The sequence below is a fragment of the Anomalospiza imberbis genome, chromosome 15 (assembly GCF_031753505.1).
Source record: "Anomalospiza imberbis isolate Cuckoo-Finch-1a 21T00152 chromosome 15, ASM3175350v1, whole genome shotgun sequence".
In the NCBI taxonomy this organism is placed as follows: domain Eukaryota; kingdom Metazoa; phylum Chordata; class Aves; order Passeriformes; family Viduidae; genus Anomalospiza; species Anomalospiza imberbis.
This window is the reverse complement of record NC_089695.1, coordinates 18,369,219-18,385,870: the sequence shown is the minus strand read 5'-3', so window position 1 is coordinate 18,385,870 and position 16,652 is coordinate 18,369,219. Positions and strand designations below refer to the sequence as shown.

The window sequence follows — 16,652 nt, the reverse complement described above, 5'->3', positions numbered from 1 at the left end:
GCTCCCATGGGCTCCTCTGCCCCGGGCTCAGCTCTCTGCAAGACCCCTCTCCCCAGGAGACTGGGAGCTGGGCTGGGTTACTCTGGGGAAGACTGGGAGGGGATCCCATCAATCCACACAAACATCTCCAAGGGCTGGCAGAGGATGGTGCCAGACCCTGCTCAGTGGTGCCAGTGACAGGACAAGGAGCACTCAACTCAAACACAACGAGTTCCACCTCAGCACAAAGAAGAACTTCCTTTCCCTGGAGGGTGGCAGGCCCTGGAACAGCTGTCCAGGGAGGGCACAGAGCTGGCCCCGGGATGCACTAACAGGTCCTGCAGCCAGCAGTGCTGTCTCCACAGCCACACCCTGTCCTGGAACAGCCCATGGCCGGTGCCCATGGCACGTTGCTTACCGGTATTATTATTCCATTTTCTGTCTGTCTGAGCAACGTTTCCCAAAAGGTGTTGTGGCAGTGAGATACCATCTCGAATTCCAGTAGCTTCTCTATTTTTCTGCAAAACCATACAGCACCTTTTTTGTTAATGAGTGTTATGAATAATTTAAACTAAATTGCAGCTCTCAAGAGAGGCAAGCAGAGCAGAGGGAGTGATCCTCTCTCCTTGCTTCCGTGGCATGGAAGTGCCAGAGCTTCACTGTCCATCTCACTGCTCTTGTACAGAAAAAGACTTTAAAGGCTCATGAGCAGAGTTTCAGGAGCCATCAGAGGCAGGGCACTGGGGGCCTCCATTACTGTGTGTTCTCAGGACTGATCTATTATTACAGCCTCTTGCACTTTGTGCAAACCAATTAAAATGAATAAGTGTACTCTGATCTAATATCCAAGTCACTTTTTGGCACACAATCATTCATCATAAATGCACATAAAACTAGAATTCAATTAATCAGCTCATACAAAGAGCCTGTCTCTTGCTATTTTTTCCTAATACATTTTTTTTCTTTGAATAAAAATGTAATTGTCAGTGCAAAATATCAAACCAGAGCCACATAACAAATAACTATGGATTTGTAATTAAGCCCAATAAAGCCTAAGATGGAGTATAAAAGGCAGAGAGCTAAAATCCAATTAAAACTTATTATGAGAAATACAATGCCAGGATTTTTTTCAGGTGGAGAGCAGCATACTCTGGTCTGTAAGAGAACACTGTTATTGGATTTGGTAATGAAAGCCGAGGACTGGTTCCGTGAGTGTGGAGCAAACAACAACCGGCAAGAGGAGCCAGGGACAGAGGAGGGAGGCTGGAAGGGCCGCTCAGTTATCCGCTGCTGTTATCAGAGCGGCCCTGGCCGTGTCCCTCCTGCAGGCTGTGCTTGGCTCAAGGAGCAGGCGTTCCCTCCGGCTGCCCGGGCTGGAGCTGCTCTCGCTGCTGTGTTCAGGTGAGCAGGGAGCTCATTTTCCTTCCTGATGGAGTGTGGCCATCAGTGCAGGACACCCCGAGAGGGACACGAGGGTTGGGCTGGACAAGGACAAGCAGGCAGCTCCTCGTGATGAGGAGTTTGATCCCCCAGCCCTCACTGCCAGCATCCTTCGTCCTCCTGCTGCTCCTGGCTCGGGCCTTGGGCTGGGAAGGGATTGGCACCATCGCTGCTGCCTCTGGGAAAGGAGGAAAGCAAAAAACCTTCAGCCTTGTCTATGACTGACTTCACACACTGGCCTGACTAATCCTTGTTTCTCAAACAGAAATGGTTACAAATAGAAATTGGTTGGTGAGGTCGTTTTTCTTTCACTTTTTTCCCAGTCAGAAAGACTCTTAGACATGGAAAATAAATGTGTGAAGTTAGCCCAATCTGAAAGCAACTGGACTTTGTGCTTAAAATGAAGAAAAAAATAGATTAGATTTCTCTTCCCAGAATTCTCATTGTTCCAAAATAACTGTAATTATTCCCTTTTTTGATTATTGAGTTCTTCCATTGTGTAACACATAATTCTCTTAACTAGCAGAATATTCCTGGTCTTGCATTTTATTCTGACCCTATCCTTTTTTAAAAATATGATTATGGGTACAACTGCCATGTGCCTATTTTATGTCTTTGTAGCATTAATGGTCTGCTGAATAATACCCATTGCATTGTTTATCCCTTTTATTTTTGCTGACGGCTGTCACTGCTTTTGCAGCTCGGTGTTTCTTCCTCTCTGTGCCTCTGGTGTGGATCAGCCTGGGCAAGGCTGAGGATGGAGAACGAGACAGAGCTGGGAGCCAACCTCTTCCCTCCCTATGTGCTTGTCCTGCCACTTCCACAGCTGGCCATCCTCCGTTTCCATGGCTTTATATTCCAAATCTCAGCCCCCAGGAGCCCCCTGTGCAGCCCCAGGAGCCCTGCAGGACCAGGCACAGCAGCTCCACCAGCACGAGGGAGCCCCCAGGACACGGTGGGTGCAACCTGCCCCTTGCTTTCTTCCAAGGGTGGAAACCCAAGGTGGGGTGGAGTGTCCCCCAACACAGCTGCATCCCTGAAATGTCTGTTGTGAAGCCTGGGGAAAGCTGGGGTGCTTTACAGGAAAAAGATTCCTCTTGTTTCCAGTAAACTGACTTTCAGAAGTGTCCAAGACACTGTGACCAGACTTTGCCAGGCGTACAGGCCGGAGCCCAGAAGGTGCCGTTCCTGTTCCACGTGCTGTGAGCAGCCAGGAGCTCGGGCACAGGGGGTGGGCACGGAACAGGCACACCTGACCCTTCAGCTGGGTTCCTGCAGTCTCAGCTCCAGGCTGCTGCTCCCAGCCTGGCTCAGGGGCGGATTGAACAGGGTGTGCTGCTGCTGCCCTTGGCCTCACCTGCTCTCCTGCATGTCCTGAGCATCCAACACCCCTGGCCTCGCCCCTCACTGCTCAGCCTTCGGCTCCACAGAGAGAAAACCCTCGACTTGGGCACTTCGTGGGGAAGCTGTGTAAGGCAAAAGGCATTCATGGGTTAAATACTGAAATCTCCTGCAGCCAAAATTGGAGACATTTTTTCAAAACAGCTCTGAAGTACCTCTGAGCTCTTGGGGAAGTGCAGCCGCTCCCGGTGTGACCCCGGAGCAAACGGGAAAGAATGAACAGGCACGGACACGCAGACTGCTCCAGCTGGCCCCAGCTATGAGCAACTTAGGAAATCCTCGATTAGAATTCAGTTATAACATTATCTCGCTTGCTTTTTCAGCTTTTATTAGCAACACCTGTAACAAAGCAAAAGGGGAATGAGGTGACTCTTCTCACCAGATGGCGAGTAAGAGACAAAAGGTACCTGAAACCAGAGAGGGAACAAGATCCCAGTTTGTGTGGCTGAATTGGAGATGGGAAGAAGACACCCTCTTTGAGCAATTTGGTATTTTTTGTATTGAAACAAAACACTGAGCAGTCAGCCTAGGAACTGTCAAACAGTTATTTAGCATAAGAGGTAAATAACAAGTATTAAAGTTGTCTGGTGGAGACAGCGGGAAGCAGTAGCTCTTGGGTAGAGACTGAATCCCAGCGTTCAGCTATTTGTGCCTTATAGCCACATCCACCCCAAAATGTCTTCTGCCATCTATTAATGCACTTGCCACAATCTCCTGTCTCCGAATTCTGACCCTCATTTAGCAGCTCTAACCTCAGCCCGTTGCCCTGGCAGTTAATAACATCTCTGTGCAGGTGCTGGTGACGTGTGATCCATCCTGGCTCCGCGGGCTCTTCGTTAACAATTAACAGCATTAACAACGCTCTTATGGTGTCAGCAGCTCGCTCATCACTGTGGGGCTGTGAGGGGCTGTAATTGGAACCATCTGTTTGAAGGTTTCTGTTCCCTCCAGCTTGCTGGTGAAGCTGTCATCTCCTGCTCTTGCTCAAGCAGAGCTCATGGAGAAGAATTCCATCCCAATATCCCATCTAACCCTGCCCTCTGAGGGCACACATTCCCTGTGTCCTGTCCCTCCAGCCCCTTGTCCCCAGTCCCTCTTCATCTCTTTTGGGGACCCTTTGCACTCTGGAAGGGGCTCTGAGGTCTCTCTGGAGCCTTCTCTTTCCCATGGGAACAGCCCCAGCTCCAGCCCGGCTCTGTGGGACGAGTGTTTGGTGTTTAGCAGTGACTCCATCGGGCTGAATCCTGGTGACTCCCGTGCTGGGAGGAGTGGATTGTCCCCAGCCAGACCAAGGAGGTGGCAGGCAGGAGCTTGTCTGAAGGGCTGTTATGACCATGCAGACACCTCTTCCTTCAATTGGTTGCAGCACTGGAATCAAAAGGCTGGTTTGGATGGAATCCTTCTCTCCAGTCTCTCTGGGGTGGAGGGAAGCGCTCTCCTCCCTCCTCACAGGTAGCAAAGGCTTCCTCAGGGGAGTGCAGAGCTGCTGCCCGTGGTGGGGAATGACTGCTGGGGAGCACTGGTGGCTTGGCCCCTTGGCAGGACACCTGGGGGATGCTCTGCCCTCCCTTGGGAGAATCGTTGTGCCTTCAGCCCCGGGCAGCTCCCATTCCCTGAACCTGGCACAATTATGCATACGAGCTGCTTCTGAAATTAGCTGCACATGTTTATATTAACATGCAAATAAAGCAGCTTCAAATAAGCCAAAATATGAAAATGTCTCTTCATTAGGTTCGGGTTTATGGCATAATTGATTTGGGGGGTGCAAGGCTCTGATTACCTTCCTGACGCTGAAGGGATCCACAACAATCACACTGATAACAAACCATTAAACATATTCTATTAAATTACTGGCAATTCTGAAAAAGCTCAATATTGCACATGGGTTCATTTAATTTTTATGTAAATTTTATCCCTGATTTTGCAAAGTCTTAATAGTTTAACAGCAGATTAGGCTAAATTATTTTAATTGAATTTTATGTGAGTTTTTTCCTTCTGCCTTTAAGGAACCCATTCATAAAGGTTTTTCTTTCAGACACTGTGCACAGAGAGAACTGGATGCTGGTACCAGCTCTTCCAGCTTCACTGTGGGCTACCATGCCCACCTGGATTTGAAATCCAAGTAAATCCAACTGTTGCTCATTTCATGGGGGATGTTCAGGAAGAAAATACTGAGTTTGGAAATAGAGCTGGGGAGAGCAAAGGAAGCATCAAATTTGGGAACACTTTTTCCAAAGGGTCAGTACCCAAAGGGTTTTTTTTAATCTTCCTTTTTTATCTTCATCAGGTAGACTTTATCACTGTCGAGATTGGATCAGAATTCCTCACCTATTGTTCAGGTGATATGCTGGATTTGGAGTGTTTCTCACTGAGCACTTGTTTAGAAACAGCATCTAAAGTGCAGCTGAAGGCTGGCGCTGCCAGGACCCACATGCACGGGCTCCCTTTGGTGTTCCCACGTGGCTCCTGGCAGCCCTGGAGCCGGGAGCAGACCCCAGGTCTGTGCCTTGGGAGGCAGCGCTGGCGGTGCAGCCCCTGCTGTGACCCTGTGCAGCCACGCGACAGGGACAGGGGGCATCCAGGGCTGGTGGTGGGAGTTATCCTCTCTGGCCCTCTGAGCTTTGCTTTCTCTTTGTTTTTGTCTCTCTTTTTCTGCAGTTCTTCTATTAGTACAGTATCTTAAATGTCTTAACCAAAACAATGTCAAAGGATTTGTCTTTGGGTAAGTGTGCCAACAGTAATCACGGCTACGTCTGGGACCATGGGAATGAAAGCTGCTGGTGCTGAAGTCTTTTCTGCAGTTTTCTCAGCTGATGCTCGGCTGTGGTGTTGGGTTCTGGGATCCAAGCACACGGGTGGAAAATGCCCAGCTGTTGTGCTCCATGGCCACGGTGCTGTCCTTCAGAGCCTGGGAGCACTGGGGACTTCTGGGATCATTTCAGAGACCGGAGCTCCCCGGAGTGGGAATTACACCTGAAGGCACCCGAACCCCCTGCGCTGGGTCCTCCTTTTTTGCCTTTTCCTTTGTGCCTTTATGACAGGGAATCTGTGCTCAATTCCTATTCCAAAAGCAGCTGGGGGCGGTTTGGAATGGTAATCTCAAATATTCTCTTTCATCACCCATGGAATCAGACATTCGCGTAGGGCTGCAACTCTAACAGGGTTCGGGCCACAGCTATGACTTAGTTTTATAAATGCCTCTGAATTATTCAGTGTAAAAAGGCCCCTAATTATCTTAATTGCCGAATGAGTCAGTCTATTGAAAGAACCTGGCATCGGGAGTGACCCGGGGAGAGCCGGGCCCTGCCGGGAAGGGGATGCGAGGGCTGAGAGGACGCGGTGCTCCGAAGCCCGGGCCCGAGGAAAGCTTTGCTGTCTGAGGTTCGTTTCTTTTCAGCATGTCTATTTTCGAGGGCTGTTCGGATAGTAGAAGACGGTTATTTTTAGAGCCATTTAGAGCGTGTTTTTGCGCGGCTCGTTTGCCGGCTCCATTAAGGAGCTTTCCGGGGAAGCCGCTGTGTCCCTGCGCTCCCGAGGATGCTCCCGAGCGGCGGGCGCAGAGCTGCGGGGGGAGCGGGGGATGCGCCCCAGGGCAGAGCCCCGCCGCCTTCTGAGGGCTTTGTGCACTCCCGGCCACCAAAGTCCTGGGGATTTCTGCTTTGCTTGGCTGGCTACAAGGAAGTGGCTGAGGAAAAATCGGTTTGAGGCATATGGAGATAATATTTTGAACGTGACATATGTCCCAACACAATTCTTGTTTTAGAAAGAAAAAATATGACTTTTGAATGAAGTCACAATAAGCAGAGTATTTTTAAATGTTAAAGCCAAATCCAGCTAGAATTTGGCTATTTTTCCTCAGGGAAGTAAATTCAATTTTAGATGAATTCAAAACGTTAGTTGCATACTTTTAAACCACAAAGACTCCTGCAGACACAGGATGAGCCCGGCTGGAAACGTCCCCTCCAGCTGGGCAGGTCAAGGTGTTTCACACCCTGCAGAGGGGAGGGGGCAGACTCGGGGCACATGAAAACGTAAGCAAACACAGCTGCTTCAGGAGGAATTTTTGGCAGACACATTTTTCAAAATCAATGTGAAAATATATAAATTAACTTGGCAAAACACAACTAGCTGTGAAGATTATCAGATGGACAGGAGGAAAACTGACTTTCTCCAACGATGGTTAAAAAGTAAAATGTGGACACCAAAAGAACCAGGGGTTTGGGACCATGGTGAATGTGGAAATTAACGGGGTTTGGGCTGTATTTTGCCTTTTCCTGCCTGAGAAGCATCAGTATGGAAAGCTGTGAGTCTGTGGAGGCCTGTGCTGAATGCTAAGTCCTGGCACCTGGGGGGATTGGCAGGGGCTGGATGTTCCCCAGAACGAGGAGGGGTCACAGAAGTGTGTCAGGAGGGAGTTCAGCTCCTGCTTGGTTGGAATGTGACATTTAGCTGGCTCTTGCATTTGCTGGGCTTTTTGTTGCAAGCTTCTTTTGTTGGTTTTTTTTTTTCTTTTGGCTTTTCAGTAATTTTTTAAAGTGCTAATTAGAGAATTAGGAACACTCACCTCCCACACATCAATTTGTCATGTTCTGCTTTGCCACAGTAATTCCAATAAAGGATTTTGTAATCTCCCTGTGAAGCAGAATCACTTTAACACAGACACACCTAAAGCAGAAACGTGTTATTTCATTACAAAGACACAACTGGAAATGTGAAACACAACCAAGTCGTGCACAAGACCTTGTTTACAAAGGGAAACACCTTCCCACAGCTGTGAGAAAATGGGGATTCTTCTTGGAAAGGGCTGAGTTTTGTACCTGGCGCTCTGTGTGGGCGGGATGAGCAGGGGGAGCGCTGTCCCCCTGGCCGAGGCTGTGCTGCCTCCGTGTCAGAGGTTTCCTGGTTTCCAAATCTGTGTCCATTAACTTGGGAACTCATTCCAGAGGCTGAGTGTCAAGGCCTCTTCCCTGGCAGCTGTCTGTGAAATGACACACGTTCCAGGGAGCAGGGTGGGCTGGGAGAGGCACAAACGTGCTTCACCATTTGCTCACTATTCATGTTCTGTGTCAGACTTTTAATATAATTTAATTTTGCCGTTACTGTCTAAAACCTGTCATGTCTGAAGTCCCACATATTAAGAAGGCCTGTTTAATGATGATATAGCCGATCTTCCTGTTTCTTCTGTTGTGATATTAATTCTTGAGAATGAAAATTAAAAAGAGGCAATGAATGTTATTTCAGTAAATTTACTGGAAGCAATAAAACTACAAACACTTTTTTATGACTGCAGAGTGTAGCCAGTATTAGGAGACATAATTTTTTTCCTCTGCTGACTATATTTTCCCCTTCAAACAGAAGTTGAATCTATCTATAGAAATGATGGTCTTTTTCAGAATTTTTTCCTCATTTAATTGAGTGTTGCTTTTGTACTTGTATCTTGTGCAATGTTAAATCCCATCCTCTGAGCCAGAAAATCTTCTGTAGGTGTGAAGGTCATTAATTTTAATTCAATGGAACTTTTTGACACTTGCTAGAAAATGAGGATAAGTCTCAATGAGTTTCATTAAATAAACAGAGCAAATTAAAATTTGTAATACAGCCCAGAGCAGATGAGAATCATCTCCTCGAATGCCAGTTAATGGGCAAGCAGGAGCAGCCCAGTGGGATGGAGTGAAGGGTGCTCCTGCAGAGCTCCAGAAACCTCTTGGTGACAGAGCAGCACCTCGGGAAAGACCTGGAGCTGCTGCAGCGCCTCTGGAGCCGGGCTGGGAGAGCGGGGCAGCTCAGCCTGAAGAGGAGAAGGCTCTGGGAGGGGGCCTCAGAGCCCCTGCCGGGGCCTGAAGGGGCTCCAGGAGAGCTGGAGAGGGACTGGGACAAGGATGGAGGGACAGGACACAGGGAATGGCTCCCCCTGCCAGAGGGCAGGGCTGGATGGGATACTGGGAATTAGGGATTGTTCCCTGGGAGGGTGGGGAGCCCCTGGCACAGCGTGACCAGAGCAGCTGAAAAGCTCCAGCACAAATTTATTCATGAGGTTTGAAGCGGTTCTCTTCGGAGCAGCACACGCTGTTTCCTTTCCAGATGCTGGGCTGTGTTTTATGGATCAGCGGCTCCTTCCCGATGCCGGGAGGGGGAATGCTGGGGGGAAGGTGGGGGGCTGGGGAGATGCCGGGGGCGATGCTCAGGAGGGATGCTGGGGGCGATGCTCAGGAGGGATGCTGGGGGCGATGCTCAGGAGGGATGCTGGGGGCGATGCTCAGGAGGGATGCTGGGGGCGAGGCTCAGGAGGGATGCCGGGGGTGATGCTCAGGAGGGATGCCGGGGGTGATGCTCAGGAGGGATTCTGGGGGCGATGCTCAGGAGGGACGCCGGGGGTGATGCTCAGGAGGGACGCCGGGGGTGATGCTCAGGAGGGACGCCGGGGGCGATGCTCAGGAGGGATTCTGGGGGCGATGCTCAGGAGGGATTCTGGGGGCGATGCTCAGGAGGGATTCTGGGGGCGATGCTCAGGAGGGACGCCGGGGGTGATGCTCAGGAGGGATGCTGGGGCCGAGGCTCAGGAGGGATGCTGGGGGCGATGCTCAGGAGGGATTCTGGGGGCGATGCTCAGGAGGGATTCTGGGGGCGATGCTCAGGAGGGACGCCGGGGGTGATGCTCAGGAGGGATGCTGGGGGCAGGCTCCGGAGGGATGCTGGGGGTGAGGCTCCGGAGGGATGCTGGGGGCAGGCTCCGGAGGGATGCTGGGGGTGAGGCTCCGGAGGGATGCTGGGGGTGAGGCTCCGGAGGGATGCCGGGGGTGATGCTCAGGAGGGATGCCGGGGGTGATGCTCAGGAGGGATGCTGGCGGTGATGCTCAGGAGGGATGCCGGGGGTGATGCTCAGGAGGGATGCCGGGGGTGATGCTCAGGAGGGATGCTGGCGGTGATGCTCAGGAGGGATGCTGGCGGTGATACTCAGGAGGGATGCTGGCAGAATGCTGGGGAAGATGCTGGGGATGCTCAGATCTCCCCTCGGCCCCTCTGGAAGCCGCTCGCTGTCTCGGATAAACCAAAGGGTCCTTCCGCGCCGCCCCTGCTGCCGGTTCGTCTTCCCTCAGCCCTTTCAAGGCTGATCTCTGCCTAATGGATCCTCTTACACCTCCTGTGTCCGCTGGGGGGTTTGATAGCTGTGAAAATCAAAGCAGTTAAATATCCGGGACTGGATTAGCGCGACAGGGGCTGCCTTCCAGTAAAGCCTGCGTCTCCTTTGCCAAAGATCCTTTTACTCCTCACTGGCACAGAGTAGCTGCTCTAAGTAGTTCCTTTGCACTTTGGCATCTCTGGTTTATTTGATTAATAATGCACTAGACTGCATGCAACTTCTTGTCCCCTGGGAATTCTTACATGTCCTTCCTGTGGAAAGGTCTTCTAGCCCGGTGTTTTGGAAGCGGCCACTCTGGCTGCCCAGGTGGGCACAGGCAGAAAACGCTTTGCCAAAATGAAAAGATAAAGTCTGTGGTCGCTTGACTTCAGTCTCTTTGGGTTTGAAAAATGTGGTTCAGTGTTTCCGGGTAAAGTTTGATATTCTCTGCAAGAGAAACAAGCTGGTACGGCTGCACCAGCTCAATGTCATAATGGAATTTTTTAGTAATGACGTTGCTATTCCTGGAAAATAAATGGAGCCCTCAGCACCTCTGCTGTGGGTGACATCGGAGCAACATCTGTAACTCTGCACCTCCCCTGGCGTCGTCTCGGAACTGCTGACCCAGCTCCCGGCCAGCGCAGCCTTGGATCAGCAGCTTGATATTTATATCCTGGCTGGGAGCGTGTGTTTGCTGGGATCATTTGTCTCTGCAGAACAATAGCTGTAGTACATGAAAATACATTTTCTACCCTTCTCCTTCACCCCTGCTGCTGATGCCACCTGAGCTGCCCGTCCTGCCGCCATCTCCCTTTCCAGGGCACTGCCTATTTCTGCAATTTAATCAATTTAATTTTTTTTTTTTTTTTTTTTTTTTTTTTTTTTTTTTTTTTTTTTGTTAAGATGGAAGGAAAAAAAACCAATTGCGTGGTGTCAGCTGAGCCAAAGGCTGGCCACTCCTTTTCAGCCTGGGCTCCCCCAGTGGGGGGATGAACTCCAAGGAGGGGCAGGGGCCACTGCCCACCCCGGCAGGGAGGAGGGCTGGGAAATGCCCACAAACCAAACGCTGCCTGCTGAGCCCGGCCCCTGTGCCAGGGGACACCGAGGGGACACCGGGCAGGAGGTCAGGAGGTCACAGCATCCCTGAGGCTGGCTGGAAAAGGCTCCAAGGTCGGGCCCAGCCTTTGACCCCTCACCAGCTTGCCAGCTCTGCCACACCCTGACCCTTGGCTTTGTCTGGCTTCCAAGAGTCCGGATTCACTTTTTCTGTACAATGACATTTAAAAATAATTAAACTGCAAGTTTGGTGAATCAAAACTATCATCTGAATATGCCAAAGCAAACCTGTTTGAGTTTGTGAAATATTTTTAATGTTAATTTAGCAAATATTTTGATCAACTTGAATTTGATTAGATTTGATTTATTGGTTCTGTTTTTTTTTTTTTTTTTCCCCACAGAAAAGGATAAAAAGTTTTAGCTCAGTTGTTCACTGAGTTCCAGTTAGGTTTTAACAGTTTAATGCTAGAGATCTAAAAGTATGTCCAAACATTTCACTTGCAACAGGTAAATTTTAGAATTTATTCTCTCAGTCATAAAATAGTTGGTTGACTGGAATCCAATTATGTTGGTTTAGTTTATTTTTTGTCTGGCATTTTTGTTGGGTTTTAAATGACCCACTGAGCCATTGATTTGCTGTGTGAAGTCTCTTTGTCTGACAGGAGAGCAGCATTTGCTCCACAGCAGGACTCAACTGTCAATAATCAGTAATTACAGAATTTTAGAAATGCAGATTTGTTTCTCTACAACTGAAATAATTTTAACCAAAGTGGCTTAAAATACATGAGAAAGGAAAATTTAGAAAGGATGAAATTGGGAGAAATCAATTTTTGCAGGGTGACTCCTGGGTTTTGGCCAAGGTGGACGGGGATCTGCTGGGACCTTGATTAAACAGATCCAGCTCCAGGGAAAATGAAATGCGAGGAGCAAAATGATCATATGAAAAATAAGGGCGTTCCTGTAAAGGTGGAGCAGTCAAACCAGCCAGACAAAAGGTGAACAGAAGCTTTACCCCTGAACCAGGCGGAGCAAGGGTGTGTGGGGACGGGGTGGAACGTGCCCCCGTGGGCCCGGCCGGCCGAGCCCAGCGGTCAGTGCTGGTGTCCTGCCTTAGCCTGACCCCAGTGGTCAGTGCTGGTGTCCTGCCTTAGCCTGACCCCGATGGTCAGTGCTGGTGTCCTGCCCTGGCCTGACCCCAGTGGTCAGTGCTGGTGTCCTGCCTTAGCCTGACCCCAGTGGTCAGTGCTGGTGTCCTGCCTTATCCTGACCCCAGTGGTCAGTGCTGGTGTCCTGCCCTGGCCTGACCCCAGTGGTCAGTGCTGGTGTCCTGCCTTATCCTGACCCCAGTGGTCAGTGCTGGTGTCCTGCCTTAGCCTGACCCCAGTGGTCAGTGCTGGTGTCCTGCCTTAGCCTGACCCCAGTGGTCAGTGCTGGTGTCCTGCCTTATCCTGACCCCAGTGGTCAGTGCTGGTGTCCTGCCCTGGCCTGACCCCAGTGGTCAGTGCTGGTGTCCTGCCTTATCCTGACCCCAGTGGTCAGTGCTGGTGTCCTGCCCTGGCCTGACCCCAGTGGTCAGTGCTGGTGTCCTGCCCTGGCCTGACCCCAGTGGTCAGTGCTGGTGTCCTGCCTTATCCTGACCCTGATGGTCAGTGCTGGTGTCCTGCCTTAGACTGACTCCAGTGGTCAGTGCTGGTGTCCTGCCTTAGCCTGACCCCAGTGGTCAGTGCTGGTGTCCTGCCTTATCCTGACCCTGATGGTCAGTGCTGGTGTCCTGCCTTATCCTGACCCTGATGGTCAGTGCTGGTGTCCTGCCTTATCCTGACCCCAGTGGTCAGTGCTGGTGTCCTGCCTTATCCTGACCCTGATGGTCAGTGCTGGTGTCCTGCCTTATCCTGACCCTGATGGTCAGTGCTGGTGTCCTGCCTTAGCCTGACCCTGATGGTCAGTGCTGGTGTCCTGCCTTATCCTGACCCCGATGGTCAGTGCTGGTGTCCTGCCTTAGCCTGACCCTGATGGTCAGTGCTGGTGTCCTGCCTTAGACTGACCCCGATGGTCAGTGCTGGTGTCCTGCCTTATCCTGACCCCGATGGTCAGTGCTGGTGTCCTGCCTTATCCTGACCCCAGTGGTCAGTGCTGGTGTCCTGCCCTGGCCTGACCCCAGTGGTCAGTGCTGGTGTCCTGCCTTATCCTGACCCTGATGGTCAGTGCTGGTGTCCTGCCTTATCCTGACCCCAGTGGTCAGTGCTGGTGTCCTGCCTTATCCTGACCCCAGTGGTCAGTGCTGGTGTACTGCCCCGGCCTGACCCCAGTGGTCAGTGCTGGTGTCCTGCCTTAGCCTGACCCCAGTGGTCAGTGCTGATGTCCTGCCCTGGCAGGAGGGCATTCCCTCCCTGCTGGGGGCACTGGGGGCAGCCTGAGCCCCACCAGGGCCAGGCTCTCGGGAGCACAGCGGCTCCCAGGACACAGGGTTTTCACTGGCACAGCTGGGAAGGCTTTTTCCCTCCAGGTTTTGAAGGTTTGGGGTTTTTGTGGTTTTTCTGGTTTGCGGTTTTTGTGCTGGGTTTTTTGGGTGAGCAGCTGCTGCCAAGGAGGTGCCTTCCTTCGAGGGTAGCTCTTGCTGCAGAGTTGTTGAATGGCTTTGGAAATTGTGGGAAGGTGAAGTGATTTTGGAAAGGGACCACCAAGAAGGTTTAACAGTTGGTGTAATGCAAAATGAGACTCTTTCTGCAAGAGTTGCATCTCGTGCAGAGGAAAGAGCTGCTGCCCAGCCTCTCCTGGGGAAGGAGGCTCCTCGCTGGCATGGGCTGTCCAAGGCCCCATGTCTCTCTGGAGCTGTGGGCGCCAGGCAGGAGGCGAGACCTGGAGAACTGGAAAAAAAGATTTTCTGGTGGAATTCCAGGGGGCAGGAGGGGAGCAAACAGCTCTGCAGCTGAGGCTGGGGACTCCCCATCCCTGGCAGTGTCCGAGGCCAGGTTGGACAGGCCTCGGAGCAACCTGGGCTGTGAAAGGTGTCCCTCTGCCCATGGCAGGGGGTGGAATGAGATGGACTTTAAGATGTCTTCCAATCCATTCCGTTTAATTTTGAGATAATTAAGTCATTAATTTCCTTCAAGTATTTAGATATGCAGAATGGAACGCAGAAACCTGGGTGCAGCCTTTCCAATATTGTTTGAAGATGGATTACAGGTTTTTTTGGCCTCTTAAAAATGCTTCTGTAGATTTGAGCAGATTCATTCTTGGCATGACTCTATTAACTTACAAGTGTTATTATCAAGAGCACCAAAATGCCAGCAAGCTGTGGGTGACAACGAGCCAGGGACGTACAACAGAAGTGATTAAAGAGCTTGAGGAACTCAGAGGGAAAGATTAAAAGAACAAAATGTTTAAATTGGATAAACAGCAACAGTGGCTGTGATAATCAGCTGCTGGTGTGTGAGGGGAGCAAGTGCCAAGAGCATAATTTTAAAAGGGATTTAGCTAGAAGTGGGATAAACTTGGGATGTGGATGAGACTTTTTTCTTTTAATATTTTGAGCTGTTAGAGAACAGGGCCAGCTGGGAGCACTGCAGGAAGGTGGGTGCATAGGTGGGGTGCACCAGCATTTTATCCATCGTGCAGTGCCCTGAGGCTGCCCTGCCACAGGAAATCTGTGCTGGCTGCTCTTAAGGAAGTTCCTTTCCCTGATTGTTTTCCCAGCGCAGCCTTAGGGGCTGCAGCTCTGCACAGACACCTGGTGAGGTGAATGGAGCCTCAAGTGCCTGCAGCCGCTGTTGTAGACGTTAATGTTGCTGCGCGAAAGTCCCGTGCCAAAATAGCGCTGTGCTATTCACAGGAGGGTGGCGATTCCTTGGAAATTGCCACGGGGGAGTAAAATACCCGTTTCTCCTGATCTGATACCCAGCGCAACAGCCGCGAGGAGGGCAGGGCATAGTCCCGGGCACGGCACTGGGGTGACACCCTCTGCCACCAGAGCTCTCTGTTTGGGCCGCCGGGGGCTCTTCCTGCGCTCCTGCTGTGGTTTGAGCCCAGCAGTGCCTGGCCGGCCCTGGCCCCCGCTGTGCCCGTGCCTGGCACGGGGCTTTGGGCAGAGGTGATGCTCCCGCTCGCGAGCAAACCCCATCGAGCGGCCAGAGCTGGGCAGGGGCTGGCAGCAGGCACGGGCTGCCTGAGGGGAAGGGCTGTGCTGCCCGTGCCAAGCTGAGGACGAGCTGCCTGGCCCGTCTAACGCCCTCACCCGCTGCCAGCCCATGGGGCTTTGTCCTGTGGGGTCGGGGAGCTGAAATAAACCAGATCTCAGAGCGAGAGGGATCAGCACATTCCGCAGCGCCATGGCCAGTGTGGGGAACGAGGCAGTGCCCAGCTCCGGTGAGGCTGTTCCCCTGCTGCTGTGGGGCTCCGGGCTGCCGTGTGCCGCTGGCCCCGAGCCCAGCCCGTGTCTGACATGCAGGATGGGCTCAGGGCTGCCGTGTGCCGGTGGCCCCGAGCCCAGCCCGTGTCTGACATGCAGGATGGGCTCAGGGCTGCCGTGTGCCGGTGGCCCCGAGCCCAGCCCGTGTCTGACATGCAGGGTGGGCTCAGCCCGTGTCTGACATGCAGGGTGGGCTCAGGGCTGCCGTGTGCCGCTGGCCCCGAGCCCAGCCCGTGTTTGGCGTGCAGGGTGGGCTCCGGGCTGCCGTGTGCCGGTGGCCCCGAGCCCAGCCCGTGTTTGGCGTGCAGGGTGGGCTCCGGGCTGCCGTGTGCCGGTGGCCCCGAGCCTAGCCCGTGTTTGGCGTGCAGGGTGGGCTCCGGGCTGCCGTGTGCCGCTGGCCCCGAGCCCAGCCCGTGTTTGGCATGCAGGCTGCGGCGGCGCTTTCATTAGCGGGGCTGCGCGGCTCAGCAGTGAGCAGATAGGCATCTTAAAAGCGAATTGTAATCGGGATTCTGAGCAGGGCGAGATGAGAATTAGCTGCCTGTCTAGTGCTTTTCTGTTTATCTCCAAATGTCAGCACTCGGCACTGCAAGTTTTGATAGGAAGGCATCTGCTGCTCCCGGCTGCAGAATTAGCGAAGGAGGGAATGAGGGTGCGGGGAGGGAGAGGAGTAATTGAATCCGGCTGTAGAGACAACAGCGCTGGAAAATGCTCCCGGCAGGTCCAGGGGAACAGCGAGGGTGAGTGAGGCCAGCAGGAAGGGAAGTCCTGTACTGCCAAGGACTGGACACGGGGCTGGACATGGGGAATTCTGGACATGGGGAATTCTGCACCTGAACTGGGGCAGGGAAGGCTCCTGGGGCTGAGGACACGAGCTCAGATCCACCTTCTGGCCCTGACCTCAAAGCTGCCTTGTGGAATATCAGCCACAAGTGGCTGCTGGAGCAGGAGATGGGGGGTTCTGTGCCTCACTGATTTTCCTGTGGCCTTTGCCATGCCTTACACTGGCAATGACAGATTTACACAGCTTCTGGGGGAGGTTCGAGGGGATGTCAGCAGCCTCACAAGCTTCCAAGAATGTGAAATCACAATTTCACAAGGTCCCTCTGTTACTCTGGGGAAAGTTTTGGTTCAGTGTGTTTGTGCTCCCCTGGCAGGTGCTCTGTCAGGAGTGGGTGTTGGATCTCTGATCCTTTAACCCAGAGCCAGGAGCTGGTGTTAGATGATGTGCTGCAGTCCCTGGCTGTG

General features: G+C 52.2%; 1 long non-coding RNA gene across 1 annotated transcript; it reads left to right on the top strand.

The window, feature by feature from the left end:
* The first annotated feature begins 2,362 nt into the window (after positions 1-2,362).
* LOC137482837 (uncharacterized) lies at positions 2,363-5,597 on the top strand. Its single transcript, XR_011004242.1, has 4 exons — positions 2,363-2,374; positions 3,144-3,223; positions 4,856-4,942; positions 5,479-5,597. It is a non-coding gene; the product is annotated as an uncharacterized lncRNA (long non-coding RNA).
* The last annotated feature ends 11,055 nt before the right edge of the window (positions 5,598-16,652 follow it).